Source organism: Neoarius graeffei, chromosome 25 (assembly GCF_027579695.1).
Source record: "Neoarius graeffei isolate fNeoGra1 chromosome 25, fNeoGra1.pri, whole genome shotgun sequence".
In the NCBI taxonomy this organism is placed as follows: Eukaryota; Metazoa; Chordata; class Actinopteri; order Siluriformes; family Ariidae; genus Neoarius; species Neoarius graeffei.
Genome location: NC_083593.1, coordinates 36661107 through 36686641, shown reverse-complemented (window position 1 = coordinate 36686641; position 25535 = coordinate 36661107). Strand labels below are relative to the sequence as shown.

Sequence of the window (25535 nt, the reverse complement as noted above, 5' to 3'; positions counted from 1 at the left end):
TTTCATATTTCTTAGTATGAAAAGGCACATCTGTGTCACCTTGTTAACATGTCTACCAAGTTTCAAATCCGTATCATGAAGTTTTGGATATATGCTCCGGAGACAAACATTGCTCTTAGAAACAAATTCAAAATCTATTTATGTAAATATTTGACAAAAATACTTTTTTTTTTTTCAAAAATCCAAAATAGCAAAAGGCACCAGTTCGCATGTTGCTTGATACGTATACAAAAAGTTTCATGAAGATATCTTCAGTCGTTTTAAAGATATGGACCGGAAACAAAAAAAAAAAAAAAAAAAAAAAAAAAAAGTGACCGGACGAACGGAACCGGTTTCTATATCCCCCCCCCCCAAAAAAAATTAATAGAAAATATTTCTTCAGTAATAAACTGACTAGAACGAGTATCTAATTCTGTTCTGTGTGTCTAGTGAGGCGCCAACTGCCACTTAAAATAATGTCCAAAGATGATACTTACAGTCAAGTATCAATTAAGATCAATAGAAATGCACAGCAAAAACGAAAGGACTGTCCCAAATCAGTTTGAATCGAAAGCTATGCACATTTTGTGATCACGGAGTTGTGATACAACTCATAACAACCGAGTGTGTCGGAGTGGGTGTTAGAAGTGCTGTCAGTGTGAATTGCATCCACTGTCATGACCTGAAATGTTGTTGCAATGCCAGAGCAGTGTGTGTGTCACAGCTGAGGGCCAGCTGGTCACACAGAGCTGATCCACACAGACACCGAACTTCTCTCCTTCATCTATATGCTGGGTGTCAGCTCTAACAGCATGGCAGCTCTTGTAAAAGGCTGACACGCATAGGAATGTGCCATTTTATATACACATAACACATATATGTGGGTGACTAACTTGCAAAACACAACAAGACGACCCAAGATTCAACATCAGGCATCAGAATTATCAAGTTCCATCTGATTCCTCTACGGCTTTGAGCTGTTAAGTATCAAAAGATTAGACTGCCATGATAGTCATATAGTGTTCTAAATGTTTAAAAAACGTTTACAGATATATCTAAGGTCAGCAATCCTCAGGCACCCGACAGACCTTCTGCATTTTTGCTCTATCCCAACTCAACACATTACATGCATTTAGCAGACGCTCTTATCCAGAGTAGCCTGGGGCCATTAGGTAGTCTGGCTAACGCAACTTCAAAGCTCTGCGAGCATTGGTCTGGCAAAGATATTAAGCCCAACCATTTCCCAAAGCGCGTGGTTGACCCGCCTCCCTGAAATGCCTCAGTTTGCTACTGGTTGAAGCCAGAAAAGGCTGTGACGAAGCTTAAACCAATCACATCACTCTTTCCTCTGACGTATGTGACGCGACGGAAACTGCTTGAGTAACAGGAAGATAAATACCTCCAGGCTGCTCTTTGCTCTGTTTTCAAATGAGAACTTCCCATTGAATGCTTTCAATACAGCATCTACCGCTGTGTCAAAGGCTTGCCGCTGCTCCATGTTTGTAATGTTTCTAGTGAATGAAGCGCTTCCGGCATAGATTCTGTAAACAAACAATCTATGGCTTCCAGTCGCAGTTCTACTACGTCACTGCCTTGAACACGCCTCTACCCAGGGCCGTTGGAGATGCTCAAAGTTGATTGGCTCCCGATTTTTCGGGAGCTTGGAAGAGCTGGAGATAGCTTGCCTTGCCAGACTAAGTTCGCAACAGGCCCCCGTGTTGCGTCACACTTAGGATGGGCGGGCCCAGGCTAGCCATTAGGTGCCTTGAGCAAGGCACCTAATGGCACTTCAGCCATTCCTGCTGGTCCAGGGAACTGAACCAGCGACCTTTTGGTCCCAAAGCTGCTTCTCTAACCATTAGGCCACACAGCAATAGAGCAAACATGTGAACGCTCTCAGAAGCCCTGAGGACTGGTTTGAAAACCACTGCTATCAACAAGCATGTATAATTTTTTTAAAATCACTTAGACATTTATAATTTCAAAAGGTCTTGATTGGTATATAGGAACTCACGTGCTTTCAGGAAATTCATTCCTTTTAATGGTCATCTCCAATAACTTCCTGTGATCAAATAGCAAGTATAAGATGGTTAGTAATGCACAAAGTGTATTATTTTTGTGCCATTATTTTGATCTTCAGCTGGCTAAGAAAATGCTCCTCTTTGTGGTTATTCTTACATGGCCAATTAGTCTAACTGAACAATCGAGGCTGAAACTACTCCTTAATTTCCTTTGTTCGAAAATCATTTCAAATAAAGCAGCAGTGCAGGAGGGACGAGTCGACTCTCTCATAGCAGTGACGCGAGTTAGGTGATTATCTGATCATTTCCGTCTCCACATTTAAAAAGGTAGACCCCCGTGAACACGTAAACTGAACTTTTGAATGTGTGTGTATTATCAGTATAAAGAAAAGCCATTTTTAATAACAGATGGAAACCAATAGACATTGATATAATTATTAGTCTTGATCCATGGTGAGCCGATCACACCTAATCTTGCTTGGATTTAGCACAAGATCTCCATCTTACATTCCCAGCTCCTCATCAGTGTGGGAAAGACAGCAGACTGGCTTAAAAATAGCTGCACCCCCACCCTGGGACAGCCCTATTCCACAACCCCATTGACCACATTGAAGAACTTCAGCCCAGCTCTCAGGACCCTCCTCTTCAGCAAATTAGCCATAACGGCTACCCAAAGCAGTGCTTGTTGCACAGTTGGGTGCATCAGTTGCCCCCTAAAAATGAAAAGTTCCTCTGATCATGATGCATTTTTGTTTTTATGTTCCTTTTGGTAAGAAAACACACTGGGTGAAATATTTTGACAAAATTCAAAAGTTTAATGGTGGCACCAGGAGCTCAAAGTTATGGAAAAAGCTGCTATTTTATGACTTTTATGACAAAATTTCGATCACTTTTCATGAAACATTACGGCACCTTATAGAGTATACCAAATATCTTAGATACACATTTTTAGTACATATTCTAAATATATTATCAAGCACAGTTTGAGTTTTAGCTGTTCATTGAATCATTGTTCAACTACTTTTAAACAAATACAAATGTATTATGAATCACATTAATGCTTCTCAATCCCTTGCAAAGGTTCTTAACATGATCTCTGGGTCACAAGAAATCAATAAATGGAGTCCAACATTGTGATTCAAACCTTACGCGAAAACATAAAATAAGCGGTTTTTGGCAAAAAATGAACCCCATGGTGCCACCATTAGACTTTTGAATATGGTCAAAAAATTTTACAGGATGTCTTTATTGGTGAAAAGGAACACCCAAACAAAAATGCATCAGATTTTATGAAAGTGAGGGCAACTGATGCACCCTATTGCACAGTCAGCACACCAGGAGCATCTTTATACGCTACCATCCCAATGTTTGCAAGGTTCGCCCTGGCTTCTGAAAAATATTCTCCACTGTTTTCCTTGAAAAATCAAGTCAAATAAGTATTCTTCACTTAGTCTGTATTTTTTCTAAATTACCAACTTCTCAAAGTAGACTTAATACAGGTTTAAAACAACAAAACTGGCACAATTCAAATATTTACACAGATACCGTACAGCTTGGCCTCTCCATTACATATAAAATTCACGCTTCACTCCAGCCTCTAATAAGACCTGATTTTGGGCTCCCTGTGCATAATCAAGCCAAAATAAACCTCTTTAGTTGGAGCTTACTTAAAGTGCATATCACAGGTAAATTCAGGAGCAAGATCAATGTAATTCTATTTTATATTAAACTTTGGTCAAATATCTGTCACATTTTATGCAATTTTTTTTACGCAATACCAGAAAAATTCCGTTGAAATCAAGCCATTTGAGGCGAATTGGTCTGCCTCTGAAAAAACTTGGCATTTGGATTTCCCGGGAAACATTGATTTTTGTGACGTCGCGTACAGGACGCCTCCCTCTGAATCCTACGTCAGCGCTGGTTTGTTTATGAGAAAACGACCTGGTGGTTTTCTGCAAATTTCTTCAACGTTATCACGCAATTATTAAAATGGTTAACAGATGTATCGTAGGAGGGTGTAGCAACATTACATTCTCCATCCAAAGGTGAAGCAACATTGCACTCGGGTGACAATTCCATATTTCAATGCAAAATCGCTAGCTGCTAAACTTGGTCTACACAGGCTGTGCACTGAAACCGTGCAAAGCTCACGCAGCCTGCTGGCGCTTCTGCAGGTGACGTCACGAATCTGGCTCCAGACTCCCTTGGGATTTTTCCAGACGTGTTATTTTATTTTTTTCTGCTGTAGACAGATGGCCTTGTGCAAAATTATCCTTCTGGATTAGTGTGTAAAGGGACATACTTTCATATATAAAAAAAAAAAAAAAAAAAAAAAAAAAAATTTAGTCCAGGATATGCACTTTAAGGTTATTTTGGCATGGAATTATTCAAAAGAGGTATTAGGACTCCTTTTAGCCTTTACTTCGACACAAAACTTGATTTACAATTGAACAGAGTCGAGAAGAACCTTGGAACAACCAACAGTGAAGGAATCCGAATTTCCTGTTGATTTACAAACCGAACACACAAGGACACTGCAGTTATCATCATACGTTCACCACGGGAACTCAACACGCTACGCCCCTGAAACATGGAACCCTTTAGTCACTTGCCAGCTGACAGCACTTTCACTTTGGCATTTTTTTTTTTAACCGACCTGTATTAATGACACTTTCCGATGTGCTTAGGGATGGTTGGGGCTTGAAGTGTGTCTTCTCCATGGCTGTTTTGGCCCTTAAAATCATCTTCAGTGCTTGAAGAAGCCCACGCAAAAAAACTTCGCCAGCTTGGACTGCACCATTATTTGGTTCATGCAGAGATAATTACGTCAACACACCAAGTCAAGTCAAGTTTTTTTGTATAGCGCTTTTAACAATAAACATTGTCGCAAAGCAGCTTTACAGAATTTGAACGACTTAAAATATGAGCTAATTTTATCCCTAATCTATCCCCAATGAGCACACCTGTGGCAACGGTGGCAAGGAAAAACTCCCTCAGATGACATGAGGAAGAAACCTTGAGAGGAACCAGACTCAAAAGGGAACCCATCCTCATTTGGGCAACAGACAACATGACCATAACATTAACAGTCCTAACAAAGTCAGCTTCGTTGATGCTACAAACCCCCCACCGACGGAAATCCGAGCGCAAACCCGTTCGCGACAACCGCAGTCCCAAAGTCAGCAAGTCAACTGCAGTCCTCAGCCACAAAAGCACCACTGCAAGAGTCCAGAGCGTCCTCCAGGCACGACCCCCAACTGTCCACATAGGGCTGCCCTCCACAGGAGCGATGCGATGAGACTCCAACCAGACACCGGGCACCAGGATAGATCGGGCAGGTCTGAGGAGCAGAAGAGGTCAGCATCTCGATCCCAGGACCAACACGTAACTCAGAGCGACAGATTTAGGGGCAGCGATTAAGACACACTGCGATTGGTCCAAAGCTTGGCGCTCATTTGGTCATTATGTGTAGTTGATTTTTATTGGTCACAAGCACATGCTCATTGTTTACACTCTGGCGTCCCTTCACTGGGGTTGGATTTCAGCAAACGGAGGGATTTCTTTCAAAGATGACTTATGATAAAGATGACAAATACATTCATCACTATGACAACTGCTAGTAATTTTCTCTTCGTCACTGATGGATTACGTTGGTCAATGACAAACGCCAGCAGGAACCCTGTGTTTGGAAGGGTTTGACATTTTTGCGATTGCATTTTCTGCCATGTTCAGAACAATGAAGACATTAACATGATAAAAATAACACGTACAGAATTAGGCAGCGGCCCAAAAAGCGTTCAACAATTCAAAACTATTTTATATTTTAAAGTGCAAACAGTACTCCTGATAAGTGTTGCACACCCTCTGCATCTTCACTATGGAGTTTCACCCAGAATATTCTTCAAGCTCCAAAGAGAGGCTGAGCACTTCTCTGCTTCTCTTCAACTTAAAAAAAAAATAAAAAAATACTCATTCTGAGTAAAAACTACTCTCAAAAAATGTAATGCATTAGCCCTTTCTCGGTTTGAACCACAAGCCTTTATCAAGATGTCAAATATATGAAGCACTTTGCTTGCATACTCACTCTCTCCTACACACACACTCACTCACTCTCTCCCACACACACACTCTCACTCTCTCCCACACACACTCTCTCACGCTGCATCCAAACAGTCGACTGGTAGTGCATTTTCAAGTACTTTTCTTTTGCGCTTATATTCCTAAGCTTTAAGCAGAACATCACTAATTGCAATCATTCTGCAGAGTGATTATCTATAGATGATGGTCTGAAAACAGATGTGCACCACAGTTTCCTGCTCACTGATACAGGAGGAGTCAGAAGCTAAAGATTACTGCAAACTTGCATATTTCAAAATGGGTGCCAAAAAGTTATGCTCACTTTCGATCACAGGGCTTCAAAACAAGCCTATGCATACCTTTGTCAAGTACCAGAGAGCAACTGTTCCCACAACAACAACTATAAATCAGGTCATTTGGTAAACACTGGCCCTTTATGGTCACAAGCTTGCAGCTAAGATTTCTTGGTATGAGCGGAGACATTCCAGCTGTTCTGGTGTGGTTCATCTGTACCAATTACGCAGATATTGTTTAAATATAGAGACAGTGAGCAATGCTACTCTAAACCCCACAGAATGTTTGAAGCCCTGGATGCTAGTCCATTAGATCAGCACTACTTTTACAGTGTCCATGATGACAAATCAGTTTTATAAATAACTAGCAGGTTACCCAGGCGTTGCCTGGGTTCTGGGGTGGGGGTAGGGTGCGCGCGCGTGTGTGTGTGAAGCTCAGACGTGCCAAGTTTAGTGAAGATCTGTCGAGAGTTTGTGTTGATAAATGTAACGTGAAAGGCACTGAGGGAGGGTGTGGGTGGATGCTGTGCACCCCAGGGGCCTGTACCGTACATGAATTTTTTATTTAAATCTGCAAAATTCCAGGTCATCCCTGGACCTACTTGCCAAATTTGGTGAAAATCCGTCGAGAAATGGCGACGTTAGCTCAAGACAAAAACACAAACTTTGCCGCTTATTATATAGATTATAGCAAAATGGACTAGTATAATCAAAAATAATGTTGAGAAATACAGTTGCACGTGGGACCTCATAATAGCCTAAATCTGCACGTTAATATCACATTGTCTTGTATCTTGCCACGTAAGTGGCGTGTGGGTCAAACGCCAAGAAACGAGGTGTATTTTGTCCAAAATACAAGTCCTGTGACGTACACAGCACGTGTGTGAAGTTTCTGTGGCGTTCCTGTGGCATATCTGGGGTTTGTATGGGGTTCAAGGGATGTAAAGTTATGGCGTACTGAGGCGTATGATGCGTTGCCGCGGCGTAACTGTTTCGTTGGCGTGGCATTTCGTTCTTACGTGTGACGTTGCTGCTGCGTACCTGTGGCATTCACAGGTGGATATAAAAGGGAGCCTCATGCTGCATTTGTCGTCACTGTCAAGAAAGCATCATGCCAGCAAAGTAGTCAGGACCCAAGAAGGGCAAGGGAAGACAGCCGCCGCATCCACCCACCTTCATCAGACATGTCAACTAAAGCATTTGCACGGCATACTAGGTGTTCGAGCAACGTTCCCACTGTGTCACTGCTCCGTAGCTTTTGTTTTTACGGCATGTGTGTGATGTATCAAAGCTGCTACGCATGTGCTATGAATTTTTAAGTGTGGACTTAAAAATATGCCGCACGCTGGCGTACAAGGAGATCGTGTTACGCGTCCTAGAGTATTAGCTACGTAAGCTGGTGATGCTGTGACGTTCCTTTCTTACTGCCACGTATCCTGATACGCCGTACATATGCAAGGCTGGAACGCCAACGTGTGAACCAAGCATAAGGGTTTTGTATCAACATGAAATTTGTAAATGTGAAATCAGAGGCACCATGATATGCAGAGTATTCTAACAAAAAGAATCTTACCAAATCAGACAGACAGACAGACAGACATTCATTTTCTATAGCTTATCTATTGCAGATCATGGGGGGGGTTTGGAGCCAATGCCTGCTAGGGTACATCCTGAGCAGGTCACCAATCTATTGCAGGGCTAAACACACACACAGTGAGCGCGAGTGCACAAGCCAGCCATACACACTCAATTTAAAGTAGCCAGTTGACATAATCCACATGTCTTTGGGAGGAAACCGGAGCACCCAGAAGAAACCCACACAGGCACAAGGAAAACATGCAGAACATCACAGAAAGGCCCTGGGCAACCAGCAGGTTCGAACCCAGAACCTGCTTGCTATGAGGGGACAGTTAACCACTGCATCACCGTGCCACCCTGCTGTTTTTAAAAAAAAACCAAAACATCATTTTAATGTAAATCATGAAATTGTTATTTGGATGGTAAACTTCGGTCCATAAATATTTGGACAGAGAACATTTTTTCTAATTTTGGTTCTGTACATTACCACAATGGATTTTGAACAAAACAATTCAGATGCAGTTGAAGTTCAGACTTACAGCTTTAATTCAGTGGGCTGAACAAAATGTTTGCATAAAAATGTGAGGAACTAAAGCATTTTTAAACACAATCCCTTCATTTCAGGGGCTCAAAAGTAATTGGACATTAAATAATTGCAAATAAAATGTTCATTTCTAATACTCGGTTGAAAACCCTTTGTTGGCAATAACTGCCTGAAGTCTTGAACTCATGGACATCACCAGACGCTGTGTTTCCTCCTTTTTAATGCTCTGCCAGGCCTTTACTGCAGCGGTTTTCAGTTCCTGTCTGTCTGTTTGTGGGCCTTTCTGTCTGAACTTTAGTCTTTAACAAGTGAAATGCATGCTCAATTGGGTTGAGATCAGGTGACTGACTTGGCCATTCAAGAATATTCCACTTCTTTGCTTTAATAAACTCCTGGGTTGCTTTGGCTTTATGTTTTGGGTCATTGTCCATCTGCATTATGAAACGCCGACCAATCAGTTTGGCTGGATTTGAGCACACAGTATGTCTCTGAATACCTCAGAATTCATCCGGCTGCTTCTGTCCTGTGTCACATCATCAATAAACACTAGTGACCCAGTGCCACTGGCAGCCATGCATGCCCAAGTCATTACACTGCCTCCACCGTGTTTTACAGATGATGTGGTATGCTTTGGATCATGAGCTGTACCACGCCTTTGCCATACTTTTTTCTTTCCATCATTCTGGTAGAGGTTGATCTTGGTTTCATCTGTCCAAAGAATGTTCTTCCAGAACTGTGCTGGCTTTTTTAGATGTTTTTTTTAGCAAAGTCCAATCTAGCCTTTTTATTCTTGAGGCTTATGAGTGGCTTGCACCATGCAGTGAACCCTCTGTATTTACTTTCATGCAGTCTTCTCTTTATGGTAGATTTGGATATTGATACGCCTACCTCCTGGAGAGTATTGTTCACTTGGTTGGCTGTTGTGAAGGGGTTTCTCTTCACCATGGAAATTATTCTGCGATCATCCACCACTGTTGTCTTCTGTGGGCATCCAGGTCTTTTTGCACTGATGAGTTCACCAGTGCTTTCTTTCTTTCTCAGGATGTACCAAACTAGATTTTGCCACTCCTAATATTGTAGCAATTTCTCGGATGAGTTTTTTTTCTGTTTTCGCAGCTTAAAGATGGCTTGTTTCACCTGCATGGAGAGCTCCTTTGACCGCATGTTTTCTTCACAGCAAAATCTTCCAAATGTAAGCACCACACCTCAAATCAACTCCAGGCCTTTTATCTGCTTAACTGAAAATGACAAAGGAATTGCCCACACCTGCCCATGAAATAGCCTTTGAGTCAATTGTCCAATTACTTTTGGTCCCTTTAAAAACAGGGTGGCACATGTTAAGGAGCTGAAACTCCTAAACCCTTCATCCAATTTTAAATGTGGATACCCTCAAATGAAAGCTGAAAGTCTGGACTTTATGTCCATGTTCATTATATAACTATAACTTGAATATGTTTCAGTCAACAGGTAAAAAAACAAAATTTGTGTCAGTGTCCAAATATATATGGACCTAACTGTAACTACATATTTGTAGAATATCCAACACCCACCTACCCAGCTGTCGGTGAGGAGTCATTTAGTGCATTTTGTTGAAGAGCAAAAGAAAAAAAAAATGCTAAATTTAGGTGGAGACATAATAAATACAAAAATGATAAGATGAAAACTACTCTCAACACTGGTTTTATGTTTCAGAGAGAAAGGGGAGGGGGGGGAGGGCTTCTGTTTTTCTGAACACACACTATAGCCAAAGGTTTGTGACCATTGAACTCAAGTGTCCTGCACAGAGCCCGGATCTCAACCCCAGACATCAGTGCCTGATCTCAATCATGCTCTTGTAGCTGAATGTGCACATCCCCACAGCTATTATCTCAAATCTAGTGGAAAAAATTCCCAGAAGAGAAAAGTGGAGGTTATTATAGGAGCAAAGGGGCACTAAATCTGGATGATCATGGATTCTCACGGATTCTTATGTCGAAGGCGACGCATGAATATTCCATGACACGTTAGCGGGGAGTCTCTTCATGGGAGCAGAGACCAATCCTGGAATGACAACCTCAACCGCAGGTGCTGCAGATGTAAGAGGAGCATGTTGTAATGTTTCTGGAACTGGCCTCTCTCTTTGCCATTTTCTCATGGAGTTGTCTCATCCTGCTCTTCTTAAAAGTCGCAGCAAGTGACCTGCACGCTCTCGAGCAGCCTTTTCCCAGGCGTCAGGGTTGATGCTGCATGCCTTCAGGTTGTGTTTGAGGGTGTCCTTATAACCTTAGCCTGCCTACAGGTCTTTTCCCACTGCTCATTTGGCTGAAGAGAACTCATCTCATCTCATTATCTCTAGCCGCTTTATCCTGTTCTACAGGGTCGCAGGCAAGCTGGAGCCTATCCCAGCTGACTACGGGCGAAAGGCGGGGTACACCCTGGACAAGTCACCAGGTCATCACAGGGCTGACACAGACAACCATTCACACCTACAGTCAATTTAGAGTCACCAGTTAACCTAACCTGCATGTCTTTGGACTGTGGGGGAAACCGGAGCACCTGGAGGAAACCCACGTGGACACGGGGAGAACATGCAAACTCCACACAGAAAGGCCCTCGCCGGCCACGGGGCTCGAACCCGGACCTTCTTGCTGTGAGGCGACAACACTAACCACTACACCACCGTGCCGCCCCTGAAGAGAACTGCTTTGGGTATTCTCGCATCTTCCATTCTGGCAAGGTGTCCTATCCAAGGACGCTGTGTACCTTAACATCTGACCTTGTCCTTCAAGTTGTACCTTTTGACTAAATCTGGAAGGCATGTTCAAAAAGCACATGTGGGTGTGATTGTCAGGTGTCCATAAACTTTTGGCCATACAGGGTATTTATAGTGTTAAACTATCATAGGATTATAGGTATTAAAAATAAGTAAGTACGACAATATTTAAACAATTTATGCATGCATATCATATCTGTTTTTTGAAGATGTTAGATCAGCATCCCTGGATCGGATCAGTGTAATTGATGCCAGCAATAGGAACTCGCACAAGGAATGCATTTCATTAGTGACGCAATCTCCAGAATGAAGAGAAAATTCAAAAGATACAACTTGGACAAGGTCAGATGCAAGTCAAACTGTTATAAAGCTACAACAAATTCATAAAGGATTTGTATAATGCCCTTCTTTCACTTCATAGCTAACTGAATATACTTTTGTATTCTAGCCATGTTCACTGGATGAGCAATTGTGCGCTCTGATTGGCTACTCTACTACTAGGATATCAGCTCATATACCATGAGTAGAGAAAAACAAAAATGGCGGCGCGTATTGCTGAACCAACCGAGGATGAAAAAAACTCCTCGAAAATAAAGCCCCCAAATACAAACACCCCAACAAAATATGGAATAAAAGTATTTGATAGCAAGAACATATCTTTTTATGTTTCAAGAATTATTATAGCATTTTTCACAAATTGCTACTGTCATTTTGCCAGTTTGTTTACATTCTAAGCGGAAATTATTTTGTCGGATGTTTTGGATTTACCAGCTGGAAGGTCCGTATCGTGAAATACCATGACCGAGGTCTTGAACGTACTGAGCGAGGCCCTCTGGGCCGAGGTCAGTATTTAAGGCTGAGGTCACGGTATTTCACGATATGAACCGACCTTAAGCTGGTAAATAATATTTATTTTTTTCTTTACCAAATTCTAACAGAAAACGAGAGCACCTGAAAGGGAAAGCTGAGCCGAGCCGCCATTTTGAATCCTCATTCACGGCTGTAATGCAAATGGCTTTCTCCTCGGTATACAAGTGCACTTCCATGGCAGGGGGGAAAAACAAAACCATTTTGCCGCCTATGTAGTCCCCTATTTATACAAAATTGAGTCATTCAAGATTCAGCCATGTTTTTGCTCGGCGTTAGCAACAGTTAGAGGTTTTTAGCTTTCTCCTGAAATGTTTTCTTTTATTTCTTCTTCCTCAGGGTAGTAAAACTCTTTCGCTATGAATACTGTCATTGCTATCCATGCTGTAAAATTAATGCTATTCTCCTGAGAAATGCTGGCAAAAAAATCTTCTAAATAAATCTTATTTAAAAAAAAAAAAAGTTGACAAAAAATTCTACTATGTTTGTTGTTGTTGTTGTGAATGAGCGAGTTGCCAGAGGTCCATCACCAGGGTCCGTATCATAGGATATGGACCCGCTCGCCAGCCAATCAGAGCACAGGATTTGATGGAAACCTCCGTTTCTGAAAAACCAGTGAATGTGGATAGAAACAGTTATTCCACTCACTCAACCTTGTAGTACATGGCTTATAGCCAACTCGGTGCTACGTGCCTCGTCAGCTATCAGCTCATGTACGACTCGATTTTGTGGAATAACTGTTTTATATCCTTATGGCAAGGCAATCACATGCTACCAGTATATTACCGTCAGTGGCACTTGTAGTCTTTCTATAGTCTGCGGAGAGGAAGAGCTCTTGCCTTTTTTGCCAGGATCAGACTACATGAATTCAGCTCGATTTTGACACAGCAGACAAATTTCCAGCATATGAACAACTACTTTCTGAATATGAATATAAATTAAGAATAACGAACAGGTCCTGTAGCGTGACAATCAAGAATACTGATATGGCGTATACGATGCCCCATAACACCCCGATGAAAAATCTACCATGTCAGGACTTTTTTTTTTTTTTGTAACTTCTCACCGAGTTTGTCAACTCCTATGAACGTTTTCCGTCACATTCCTTCTGTAGCCATGATTGACCATTTCTTGACCCTCCTCCCTGATGACACGTGAGGACTTGAACAATAATCGGTCAGGGTAAAAGCTGTAATGTTGCCAGTCTCCTGACCAAAACACGGCACTAATGCGGCATGGTGACCATCGTGAAAGACAAAAATACCGCGTCGTCTGATCCTGGCATTAAACTGTTTACAAGCTGATTATATATTTTAGCATAAAAGAAAGCTAGAATATCTCAGATTCTTGCAATATCATTGTCTATGTCTATATAAAAGTACATTTAGGTAATTTATTGTTAAAACCATTTAACTATGTACACTCATGTTTAAAGATGTTGTTAATGCAATATTAAGCTGCTCTTAGTCGCTGGCTTAAAAAAAAAAAAAAAAAAAAAAGTCATCGTCGGTCTGGAATACGTGTTGGCAAAGCTGCCATGGTGCACCGGAGGCATGCTAATGCTAAGGGGGTCTGGGGGCATGCCCCCTCCCCTATAAAATTTTGGAACTTATATGCTTTCTGGTGCATTCTCATAATAAATTACTGACCATTTCCCTGTAAAATACTTGCAAAACATGCATGAAATTTCCCTCCAGATGTGTGTGCTTAGCTTTGTCAGTCACCCTCGGTAGTATGCTACCTGGCTCTGTAACATAACTACATACGCTACAGCATGGTCACGTGGTCCAGCTCAGCCAATCAGAGTGCGAGAATCGATCAACAAATGTGTCATTGCTTCCAGTCATGCTAGACCCAAATCAAAGACAATTTTGTGTCGAAATTATTGGATTTGCAGCAAATTATGGACAGTGAAGACGATATTTATTAAAAAAAAAAAAAAAAAAAAACCCGCTTGAGGATTGAAAAGGCAAGTTTTTATTTTTTCTGGAATCAAGTAGCTGGCGGGCAGCACAGTGGTGTAGTGGTTAGTGCGGTCGTCTCACAGCAAGAAGGTCTGGGTTCGAGCCCCGTGGCTGGTGAGGGCCTTTCTGTGCGGAGTTTGCATGTTCTCCCCGTGTCCGCGTGGGTTTCCTCCGGGTGCTCCGGTTTCCCCCACAGTCCAAAGACATGCAGGTTAGGTTAACTGGTGGCTCTAAATTGACTGTAGGTGTGAATGTGAATGGTTGTCTATGTGTCAGCCCAGTGATGACCTGGCGACTTGTCCAGGGTGTACCCCGCCTTTCACCCGTAGTCAGCTGGGATAGGCTCCAGCTTGCCTGCAGAACAGGATAAAGTGGCTTGAGATAATGAGAGGAGATGAGAAGTAGCCGGCGCAGACCATCTGTGTAGCTGGAGAAAACTGCCAATCGCCAGCGCTTGTGGACATCTCGGATAATGATTAAGAACATTTATAGGAACTACACATAACCTTTTGATACTGCTATTCATCAAGTACACCGAGTTGGCTTAGTGGTTGGGATGTCTGGCTCTCAACCAGGAGAGCACAAGTTCTACTTGCAGTTAGGTCATACCAAAGGCTGTTATCAAAATGGTGCCTACTGTTATCTGGCGAGGCATGCCGCAATACAGATGTGAGTAGGGAGTCAAATTCTTGTGGTTACCAGAGGACTGCCCCCCCAATAGGCGAAAGGCCAAGGGCTACTGAAATGGAGATTGGCGCTTCCCAATGCACTTCAAGGGCCTGGTTGGTACTGGGACACAAGACTGGCTGGGAAGATCAGGTCCTGGCACAGGGAGGGACTCCTCAAGTACACTGGTTCATCTCTTTTTCTAGCACTACATGGTCTGGAAAAGCCAAGTCAATATTTACAGTTTGTGAATTTTGTTTGCACCGCTGAGCCATGTCTCTGACAGAACAGATGATTTTTCTTGCACCAGACTCTGAATGGTACTGTGGTACATGCTGCTCCTATTGCTTTTGTGCACGACTCTTTTCAGCCACAGTGATCAAGCCGTCCATGACACATCAGTGCGTACCAACACATCACTTTCACGGCAAGTCTATGATTATGTATGACTAGCTGTTTGCAAAGAGGCTCTGGTCTAATCAATAGAAGAATACAGCCTGCAAATAAAATACACTCTGCCTATTCAAGCAGTCAGAGCATTGCTGCAAGATGTGCTTGTGTAGTCCCCCCCCCCCTTTTCTTTTATATACAGGAAATGTGTTCAATCAAAAAGAAAAAGAGGAAGATACACCCTACAGGATGAGTGCACACTTGAAAACTAGTATTGCACAACAGCCAAACTGTTCATGTATTTCTCCATCACTTTGCATGCCCAGAAGTAAGGTTAAGCAATGAAAAAAACCTCACGGAAATATTTTTTGAATAACATGTACACATAATTGCAAAAAGATTACACAATCTCACCAAGGATAATTGTGAAATATGATTCTTTTTACAGGAATAAGATAGTAACGTGTTAACTGCTATCTATGCAAAATGTTCTGCTGTTCTATGGTCTGCCTTCACCTCATGCGTTGCTATATTTCGTGCTATAAGGCAGGAAATAATGTTTTAAGAATGGTGAAACTTGGCAGTCTGGAGCAGCAGGGACGGCTCTGTATAACGCTTAAAACTATCCGCAAAGGTGAATTCGACTGTTTTAAATGTGCCTTTAGCACAAAATGGTATACAGTACTTTTATCAGAATCAGCGTAGTAAGAGTAAACCTAAGGAAGGTCAAGCTTCACTGATCTACTGTACATGTTGCCTTCACATGAAGTTACACCAAAATCTATGCCATTATTTTACTGTCAGAAGTATGCATATGTAAATGCATTCATTACTAAAAACTACAAATCCTAAATTACCTTTCGCAAATTCCTGTACTGATCACGGGTCACTATTAACATAGGGTGACCAGATTTCCCTAGTCTGAAACCGGGACACTTTTGCGCGCGACCATGCTCGTGCACGCACACCCTTTTTTTTTTTTTTACGTAAATGTGACACTCAGAGAGGTGCTCTTATTTTGTTGAAGCTCACATTTATCAACATCTCACATGAAATAAAACAAACAGGCATATAGACTACGTTCAGACTGCACCCTGAAACGACCCATATCCGATTTTTTTGCCCATATGCGACCTGTATCCGATTTGTTATTGACAATCGGAACGACACAGATCTGATTTTTTCACGTGACCCAGGCCGCATGGATATGTGGTCCTAAATCCGATGCATATCCGATATTTTCACATGCGACTGCAGTCTGACCGGACAGGTCGCATTCATGCGACCTACACGTCATCAACAAGAGACAAACGTCACTATTCTGCGTTGGCTAATCCCGCCTCTTTGGTGGAAAACAACATTTGTACAGTTTTCAGAACTTAAATAGACTTTTATAGAATTGATCAAGCTAATGGTGGATTTGGTAGGGACCTGGATGTTGATCTGTTAGTTTGATTAAATAAAACAGTTTCTATAACTGATTTATAACTTAAACCATCCTGTATTACAAGATTATAAGATTGTTCTGGAAATTTCCAGTAATTTGACACCTTCGGTCTCATTAGTCTGCTGTTAAATCAGATTATTGCGTGAGTTCCGCCGCCGCCACAAAAACCACATCGCCAGGTCTCGCCTCATCTCCATCGCAAACTGCACTGGTGTTTCTGCACCTTGAGCCAGCGCTGAGAGAAGCTGCAGAATTCAGCTGGCTATAAACAATCTAAATAAATATTTATAAAAATGTAGAAAAAGTTTATTAATATGACAAAATAAATATGTGCAAATTATTAAGCCTGAATTAAGAGTTTGGTAATACAGCGGCCGTATCCCAAATGACTGCCTACTGAAGCTCGAGTGCACTATATAGAGTTTAAAAATCCATTACTTCCCAGTAACATGTAGTGCACTTATATAGAAATTAGAGAGACATTTAGGAGTCAACCCTCGTTACCAGGCTACACATTTTCATTTCAGTTCAGAAACAAAAACACACACGAGACCTCACACTTTAACACTAACCAGATAATTAAACAAAAAAACAAAAAAATAATTAAACTTGAAGAGTGCGCTTTTTTTTGTTTACGTATTACGTAGATGTGCTTATGTCAATTTGCACATGCGGGACACTTCTGGGTCGTTTTCCGTTCATATTGGAGATCGCATACAAGTCTCATATAATTGGTAATGTGAACGGCCTAACAAAAAAATCGGATTTCACAACAAATCGGATATGGGCCGTTTCAGGTTGCAGTCTGAACGTAGTGTTTTATCTAGTAGCATAGTGGTATACAGATCAGTTAAATTATGGTCAGACAACAGATTTTGTAATGGCTGAGAATAGGCCAGGCTGTGTCCATAGGCCAAATTTAAACTGATTTATTTCACCTGTTTGTGAGAACACCAAGAAGAACGCATATGCACATGTAGGCTATCTCTCTAAAATTGTATGCACTATAGCATGAACTTAAAAAAGTAGATATGTGACCTCAACATAGCCTAGGTCAGAATCAACCTTATTAACCATTCCCCACAACTGAATGAATAAAGCAAGAAGATGTGTACAAAAGTGAACACTTTAATGGAAGATGCAACAAGCTGTTCAATATGGCCAAACTGTCAGAATGGTATGTTAAACAAACAAAAAAAAAAAAGAGACAAGTGATTTGAGAATATACACTCAAACAAAACAGCAATAAAAGAGGAGAGGGGCGACAGCCCGAGGAAAGCCCCCACAGGAGCGCACAGCATTTGCAACATAGGCTACCCAACTCAGTACAAGAACAAAGCACAGGAACAAAGCTAAGGCGACTGTCAATCCACCCACCCGAAACAAAATGCATTAGCCTACGTATATTTACAAGAAGAGTGATCCGTTTTAATGTGATCCTGTATATCGGCGTTACCACCGTGGGCTACGGAGAAGGAACACTTACAGTGTGTGCAGTAGGCTTCGTGCGCATTGTTCTGCACCTCTCAGAGGAAGGGGTAGGTGCCCTGTAAATCTTTGGAAAAGGTACAGTTTCTTTTCGGCATAATTGCTGCGGCATTACTGCTGCTAGACAAAGAACATTCGCGCCAGTTAATGTTTTTTATTGCTGCATGGCAACACGTTCTGTTGTCTGGAATAATGTGGCTAAATAAACACCCATGCCACAGGGCCAGGGGGCAGTAACCAGGAAAGTTTGCGATTCCTGTCAATTCATCAAAATAGTAAATGCAGACATTTCTCCGCTAATGATTCCCACGCTGCTCAGTCGCAAACGTCGCAAGTGGCGAAAACCGGGACATATCCGTGTCCCGACAGATTTTTGTTGGGACTCCGGACACACAACCCCAAATCGGGACTGTCCCGGTAAAACCGGGACGTCTGGTCACCCTATATTAACACATTTTCATGCTACATTGGATCGCTGCCAATCTTGCTTGCGGTGAATCAAGTGGTGGTCAGGCAAACTGATTTGGCTGCTGTAATGTAAAGAGCTAGTGAAAGCATCTCTGACTATTTTGGCAGTTTAGAGACCAATGCATGGTCAAGATACCTTCAGAAAAGTTGCTATTTGCAATGGGCTAGATCCTTGCACATCAATAAAGAAGGATTTTTTACTAGGAGTTGAAAAATTATCCAGCCGTTGATTTCACAGACGACATCTCAAACTACCTGGTGCTGCAGACATCGTTTTACACGGACACACAGATGAAAATCTGGAAGAGCATCAAGGCGTAGAACTCTTTAGATGTGGCTGGGTTAAAGATCTGAGGATCAGGACACTACAAGATAAAGCCTGTATCGTCCTGTATCGGGGAAGCCATGACCTAATAGTTTGAGAAGCAGCTTTGGGACCAAAAGGTTGTCGATTTGATTCCCTAGACCAGCAGGAATGGCTGCGCCCTTGAGCAAGGCACGTAACCCTCAACTGCTTCCCAGGCTGCTCTGGGTAAAAGCATCTGCTAAATGCCAGTAATGTTTATGCCCAGTCAAGTCTGCATTTTATTTTTTTTGTTTTCTTATACACGTCTTTGCAATGGCTGCTAGGACGCTATGAGGTGTAAACAAACCACAGCCGCTCAATTCTCCCTGCTCTTCTCTCCAGGTAAACCATTCACAAAGATCCACAGAAGCATCTTTAAAGACCTGGGTATTACATACGCATTGGTTTATGGCAACCACGATTAAACAGTAAACAAACAGGCATCAGAGGACTGAAAACGTCTCCTGAACTTCAAAACGTCACGAAATAACAGAAAATGGTGAGAAAAGTAATTTGCAAATACAAATGAAATAAATCAGAGAAATTTACAAACCTTTCATGAAGTGATCACTGCAATCTTGAGCGTTTTTCAACTCCGCTCCTTTTCAGGTTCAGAGCCACCTTTCGCATCGTCTTTTGGTAAAGTCCTTTGCCCCTTCACCTTTGTTGTTTTTTTTTTAAATCACTTCACGTGGATCCCGGAAGAAACTTATCAGTTTCACAGTTGTTTGATTTGAGCAGTCCAAACACCACAAGCGTAGGGCATTTTAATGACTAGCAAGGTGCCCCAGTGATAGTAACGTTTTGTGAACAGTGAGCTTAGCTGACCACCACTTCATCTCTTGCATATCTAATGAGATGGATGTGACATCAGATGCAACCCACCTATAGATAGTTTTCACATGACGTCACAGAGTCGGGGATTCCCTGGTGGCGGCCATCTTGGTGGGCCAGCTTACCATACAGGTCACTGAGCACACATTGTAGCGCGCGAGTTACATTCATTTATATATTATTTACATTTATAGTTACATTACTATTTAAAGCTAGCAATGGTGCAGACTTGTTGTATTCACGGCTGTCGTAATAGGTCAGATGATGAAGTCAAGCGGAGCTTTTATGGAATTCCCACTGTACGGGAGCACGAAGGCGAGCAAACAAAGAAACTCAGCTTACAAAGGAGAAATCTATGGCTTGCGAGAATCAACCGCAAGGATTTTCAGCCTTCCAAACACAGCAGAGTCTGCTCCGATCATTTTATAAGTGGTAAGTTGTTTAAATAAACAATCAATTGTGTTTAAGTTTGTTTTTGGAAACCAAAACATCGTGTAAACAATCTCTAGAGAATGCCTAAATGGAACCGCTGAGTGTACGTTTACATTGTAATGTACACTTAATATCGCTCACGCAAGGGTCATTTTTGAAAAACATTTGTCTTAAATCAACTCGATATTATACACACATTTATACGCAGTGTTGAGAGCTCTAAAATTCCAATGTTTACATACCTTGGTGGTAATGAGGACACGGCTCTCACTGGTTTTTATATGGCGGACTTCACGGACCCAGCCACAGACAAAATAATTGTATGACTCCAGCGACTTGTATGCTTTGAGGTCGTCAAGTGTGTAGGCGCTTTTAGTATTTACGAAATAGTTCACAATATCAGGGTACGATATGGATGGCAGCCCTGCATAGTCACTGGAAAATGCTTCTTTGTCCACTTCATAGGAGTCAATTCCCCCAATCAAGGCCAGTTTGGCTGCATACCGTTGTTGTGAGATGTCGCCCAATGTATCCATATACTTCCGTTTGCTTGATTTTGCCAACATTGTTCTTCATTTTAGAAAACTGATTATATAACTTAATAAAGTCGTCCGAGACAACGTGGCCGGTAGTGGCGATGGTCCGTTTTGTTTGCCCACCAAGATGGCGGCTGGGGGGGCGTTCCCCGGGATGTCGTGACGTCAGTGAAAACCACCTATAGTTGAAGGGATGGAGCAAACGCCAAATATCCAACAAGTTGTAGCTACAGCCAGAGCTGCGTACATAAGGTCGGGCACAACACAGAAACTAAACATGAATTCGCAAAGGTCACATCAAAAGTGCAGCCTACAGCAAAATTTGTTGTTTGAATTACAGATTTCGAAAAGCTAGGAATCGGTTATTCTAACAATAATGAATCCTGCATTTCATACTCTTGTTTTGGATGGAAAATTAACCAAGTTTTCATTTTAAATCAAAATCCGTGAATACAAAAGATCAAGTAACTGGAAAACTAATCTTTTCCATTTAACTTACTGCAGAGAAGTATACTTTATCATTCCTGTCAGTGATCTTGCACTGATAATATTGTAATATTCCATTCCACACAATCATACATAATTAGACAATGCTACAGTATTGGTATTACGCATATTTACATTATAACAGCAAGAGAGTCTTATGGAAACCATAATAATGAAACTGATACCACTGCTATTGTATATTCATAAGTGCCTTTGAAAGACTTTTCCATTTGCGCAGGCTGTTATTTCACGTTTCTCAGAGCATGAGAGCAAGACGGCACAAATTTTAAAAACAACAGAGATCACAACCCTCTGAATGCTGGTATATACGCACAAGCATTTTCTGTACTGAAACTTTTTTTTTTTAAATTTCCATTTGTTTATGCATGCAGTAAGAGGTTTAATTTGTGCATGCACATCAAAAGACTAGATTTTGGGTTTTATATTAGAATTAAAATATACACTGACGGCATTTGGGTAGGAGATCAAACAATGATAGAATATGGAACCTTTTATTTGAACCTGCATATTTTTCAAGTGATCACAAAGTACTGGAACACGTGACGGACAAGTGCCCATTGTTTAAACAATGCTCTTTGTGCCCTGGTTTTCACCTGTGAAGAGTGTATTTGTTAAAAAGGATAAACCAATATGAAGACCAGAGAGCTGTCTATGGGAGAAAAGCAAGCCATTTTGAAGCTGAGGAAAGAGAAGCTGGGAAAAATCTATCCGAGCCTTCTAGCAGAACGCTTCTAAACATATTACTGCTGGGTTTTGATCATTGCTACAGTTTAAGATTGCACGTTATAAATTCAATTTATCAAAAATAAATGTTACCAAAATGCCTCAAAATAAAGGCACTGTATTCTAATTCATGCAATTTGGCAAGCAGTTTAACAATGTAATATTACATTACAGACATTAAACTTTCTTAACCAGAGCGACGTATAGCGAATTCAACAATTTTTATCTAATCTGCATGTTTTTTGAAGTGGGAGGAAACCCACGCAGACACAGGCGGAACATGCAAACTCCACACAAAAAGGCCCTCCGACAGCTGTGAGGTTCGAACCTGAAACTTTCTTACTGGGAGGCAAAATTGCTAACCATTGCACCAAAATGTAATATAATATGCTTTGAACCTAATAGTTAAAGTAAGCGTATTAAACTAGGTGCAATACTGTACATGTTTCCTTTGAGTCAGGTAGCAACGAAGCAGAATCTTTCTATCACCCCTACATGGTGGAAATAATGTTGCAGCCACTTTTCACAAGTGATTCACATTGAGTGAGTGAGTGAGTGAGTGAGAGAGAGAGAGAGAGAGAGAGAGAGAGAGATTGCATGGCATGAGTCAAGATGAACAGCATACAAAAAATAACCACAATACAGGAAAACTCATGCAATGTGGACATGCCTGAACATGATTTGTGCAAGGAGACTTTATAAGTCCGTTTCATTTGTGGTTTCCTAACTAGTGTATGCTTGATGCTGGGCTTGCAGGGTCTGAGCTCCCTGGTGGTCACAAAGTTATTGAAGAAATGAGGGAAAAAAAAAAAAAAAAAGGTGTCCAAGCCCTGACAGCCACAACAGCAGCTGCAGAAACACCCCGAGCTTCTGGTATAAATGGACCATACTACAATGCAATATTGAGTCCGTGTAATAAAGAGATATATACACAGTACAGTGTTTTGGTCCACCTGAGCTATTGTTAAATTCTGTATTTCTAAGACGCAGCATTTTTCTTTTAATCCATCCATCCGTTATCCCTAACCACTTATCCTGTGCAGGGTCGGGGGGAAAAAGGAGCCATTCCCAGCTGACTATGAGAATATGCACACCCTGGACAAGTTGCCAGATCATCACAAGGCTCACGCAGACACACAACCGTTCACACTCACGGTCAATTTAGAACCACCAATTAACCTAACCTGCATGACTGTAGGGGAAACTGGAGCACCTGAAGGAAACCCACACAGACACAGGGAGAACATGCAAACTCCACACAGAAAGGCCGCTGTCGGCTACTGGACTCGAACCCAGAACCTTCTTGCTGTGAGCCGCCATTTTTTAAAATTCTGTCCATCCATCCATTATCTGTAGCTGCTTATCCTGTCCTACAGGGTCACAGGCAAGCTGGGGCCTATCCCAGCTGACTATGGGTGAGAGGCGGGGTACACCCTGGACAAGTCGCCAGGTCATCGCAGGACTGACACAAACAACCATTCACACCTCGAGTCAACTTAGAGCCACCGATTAACCTAACCTGCATGTCTTTGGACTGTAGGAGGAAACCAGAGCACCTGAAGGAAACCCATACAGACATGGGAAGAACATGCAGAATCTACACAGAAAGGCCCCTGTCGGCTACTGGACGCGACCCAGAACCTTCTTGCTGTGAGGCGCCATTTTTTAAAATTCTGTCCATCCATCCATCCATCCATTATCTGAGCACCTGAAGGAAACCCATACAGACACAGGAAGAAGATGCAAAATCTACACAGAAAGGCTGCTGTCAGCTACTGGACTCGAACCCAGAACCTTCTTGCTGTGAGGCGCCATTTTTTAAAATTCTGTCCATCCATCCATCCATCCATCCATCCACCCATTATCTGAGCACCTCAAGGAAACCCATACAGACACGGGAAGAACATGCAAAACCTACACAGAAAGGCCGCTGTCGGCTACTGGACTCGAACCCAGAACCTTCTTGCTGTGAGCTGCCATTTTTTTAAATTCTGTCCATCCATCCATCCATCCACCCATTATCTGAGCACCTCAAGGAAACCCATACAGACATGGGAAGAACATGCAAAATCTACACAGAAAGGCCACTGTCAGCTACTGGACTCGAACCCAGAACCTTCTTGCTGTGAGCCACCATTTTTTAAAAATTCTGTCCATCCATCCATTATCTGAGCACCTGAAGGAAACCCATACAGACATGGGAAGAACATGCAAAATCTACACAGAAAGGCCACTGTCGGCTACTGGACTCGAACCAAGAACCTTCTTGCTGTGAGCTGCCATTTTTTAAAATTCTGTCCATCCACCCAGCCATCCATTATCTGAGCACCTCAAGGAAACCCATACAGACATGGGAAGAACATGCAAAATCTACACAGACAGGCCGCTGTCGGCTACTGGACTCGAACCAAGAACCTTCTTGCTGTGAGCTGCCATTTTTTAAAATTCTGTCCATCCACCCAGCCATCCATTATCTGAGCACCTCAAGGAAACCCATACAGACATGGGAAGAACATGCAAAATCTACATAGACAGGCCGCTGTCGGCTACTGGACTCAAACCCAGAACCTTCTTGCTGTGAGCCACCATTTTTTAAAATTCTGTCCATCCATCCATTATCTGAGCACCTGAAGGAAACCCATACAGACATGGGAAGAACATGCAAAATCTACACAGAAAGGCCCCTGTCGGCTACTGGACTCGAACCCAGAACCTTCTTGCTGTGAGCCGCCATTTTTAAAAAATTCTGTCCATCCATCCATTATCTGAGCACCTGAAGGAAACCCATACAGACACGGGAAGAACATGCAAAATCTACACAGAAAGGCAGCTGTCGGCTACTGGACTCGAACCCAGAACCTTCTTGCTGTGAGCCGCCATTTTTAAAAAAACTCAAGATGATAGACTGTTTACGGCTCTCTTTTAAAACCTGACGTCACGTCAGCTAAGTTTGTTGCCTTTATGCTCCACGTTTAATGCCATTTTCCTGACTAGTCTTGGTTCTAATCCCTCATAGTAAAGTTCTCAACAGCGGCTTCATAACACAACCGATGCGCTCCTCCTGTGCATGAATATCATCACCCTGACAAATAAAACAGGAAATAAGTGACTGCAGACGGTGTGCATGACTTACCGTAAAACCTGTTTAATGCGCGTTTAAGTCCCGGTGATGACACGCCGCTGTTCTGTCGCGAACCATTAAAATAACGCACCAGCGTGCAGCCGCTCAGAGCTCGCGCTCAGCTGTTCGCTACCCGCCCGTGGTGCTCACAATAAGAGCAGTCATATGACAGCTTCACAGCCAATCACATTCCTCCAAGAACAAACCACAGCAGCCAATCAGAGCGCTCTGGAAAGAGTGCACGCGCGTGTGGAAGGCCTGTGGGATCTCTCTTGTGTTTGTGTTCAAGCTGCTTTCAGTTTCCAGCCTGGTTTGCTGTAGGTGTGTTTCTGGGTGAACTGTTGTTGTTTTTTAACCCTATGAGAAGTGAAAATCCATGATACTGAAATATAAAATGATCTCAAGTTTCATGTCAAGTCACGCAAACCATCTGTATCACCTCCCCATTTTCTGTATTTAACTTTTTTCCTCAGTCATTTTACTCCACCACCTGTCCAGGTGA

General features: G+C 42.1%; 1 protein-coding gene across 1 annotated transcript in view; it reads right to left on the bottom strand.

Moving 5' to 3' along the window:
* The window catches only part of LOC132873654 (E3 ubiquitin-protein ligase MARCHF3-like), a 62476-nt gene extending 37314 nt beyond the window's left edge, over positions 1-25162 (bottom strand). Inside the window, exon 1 of the mRNA XM_060909408.1 lies at positions 25046-25162. The gene's annotated coding sequence lies outside the window, so the exon portion shown is untranslated. The remainder of the gene's footprint in view (positions 1-25045) is intronic.
* Positions 25163-25535: the final 373 nt, after the last annotated feature.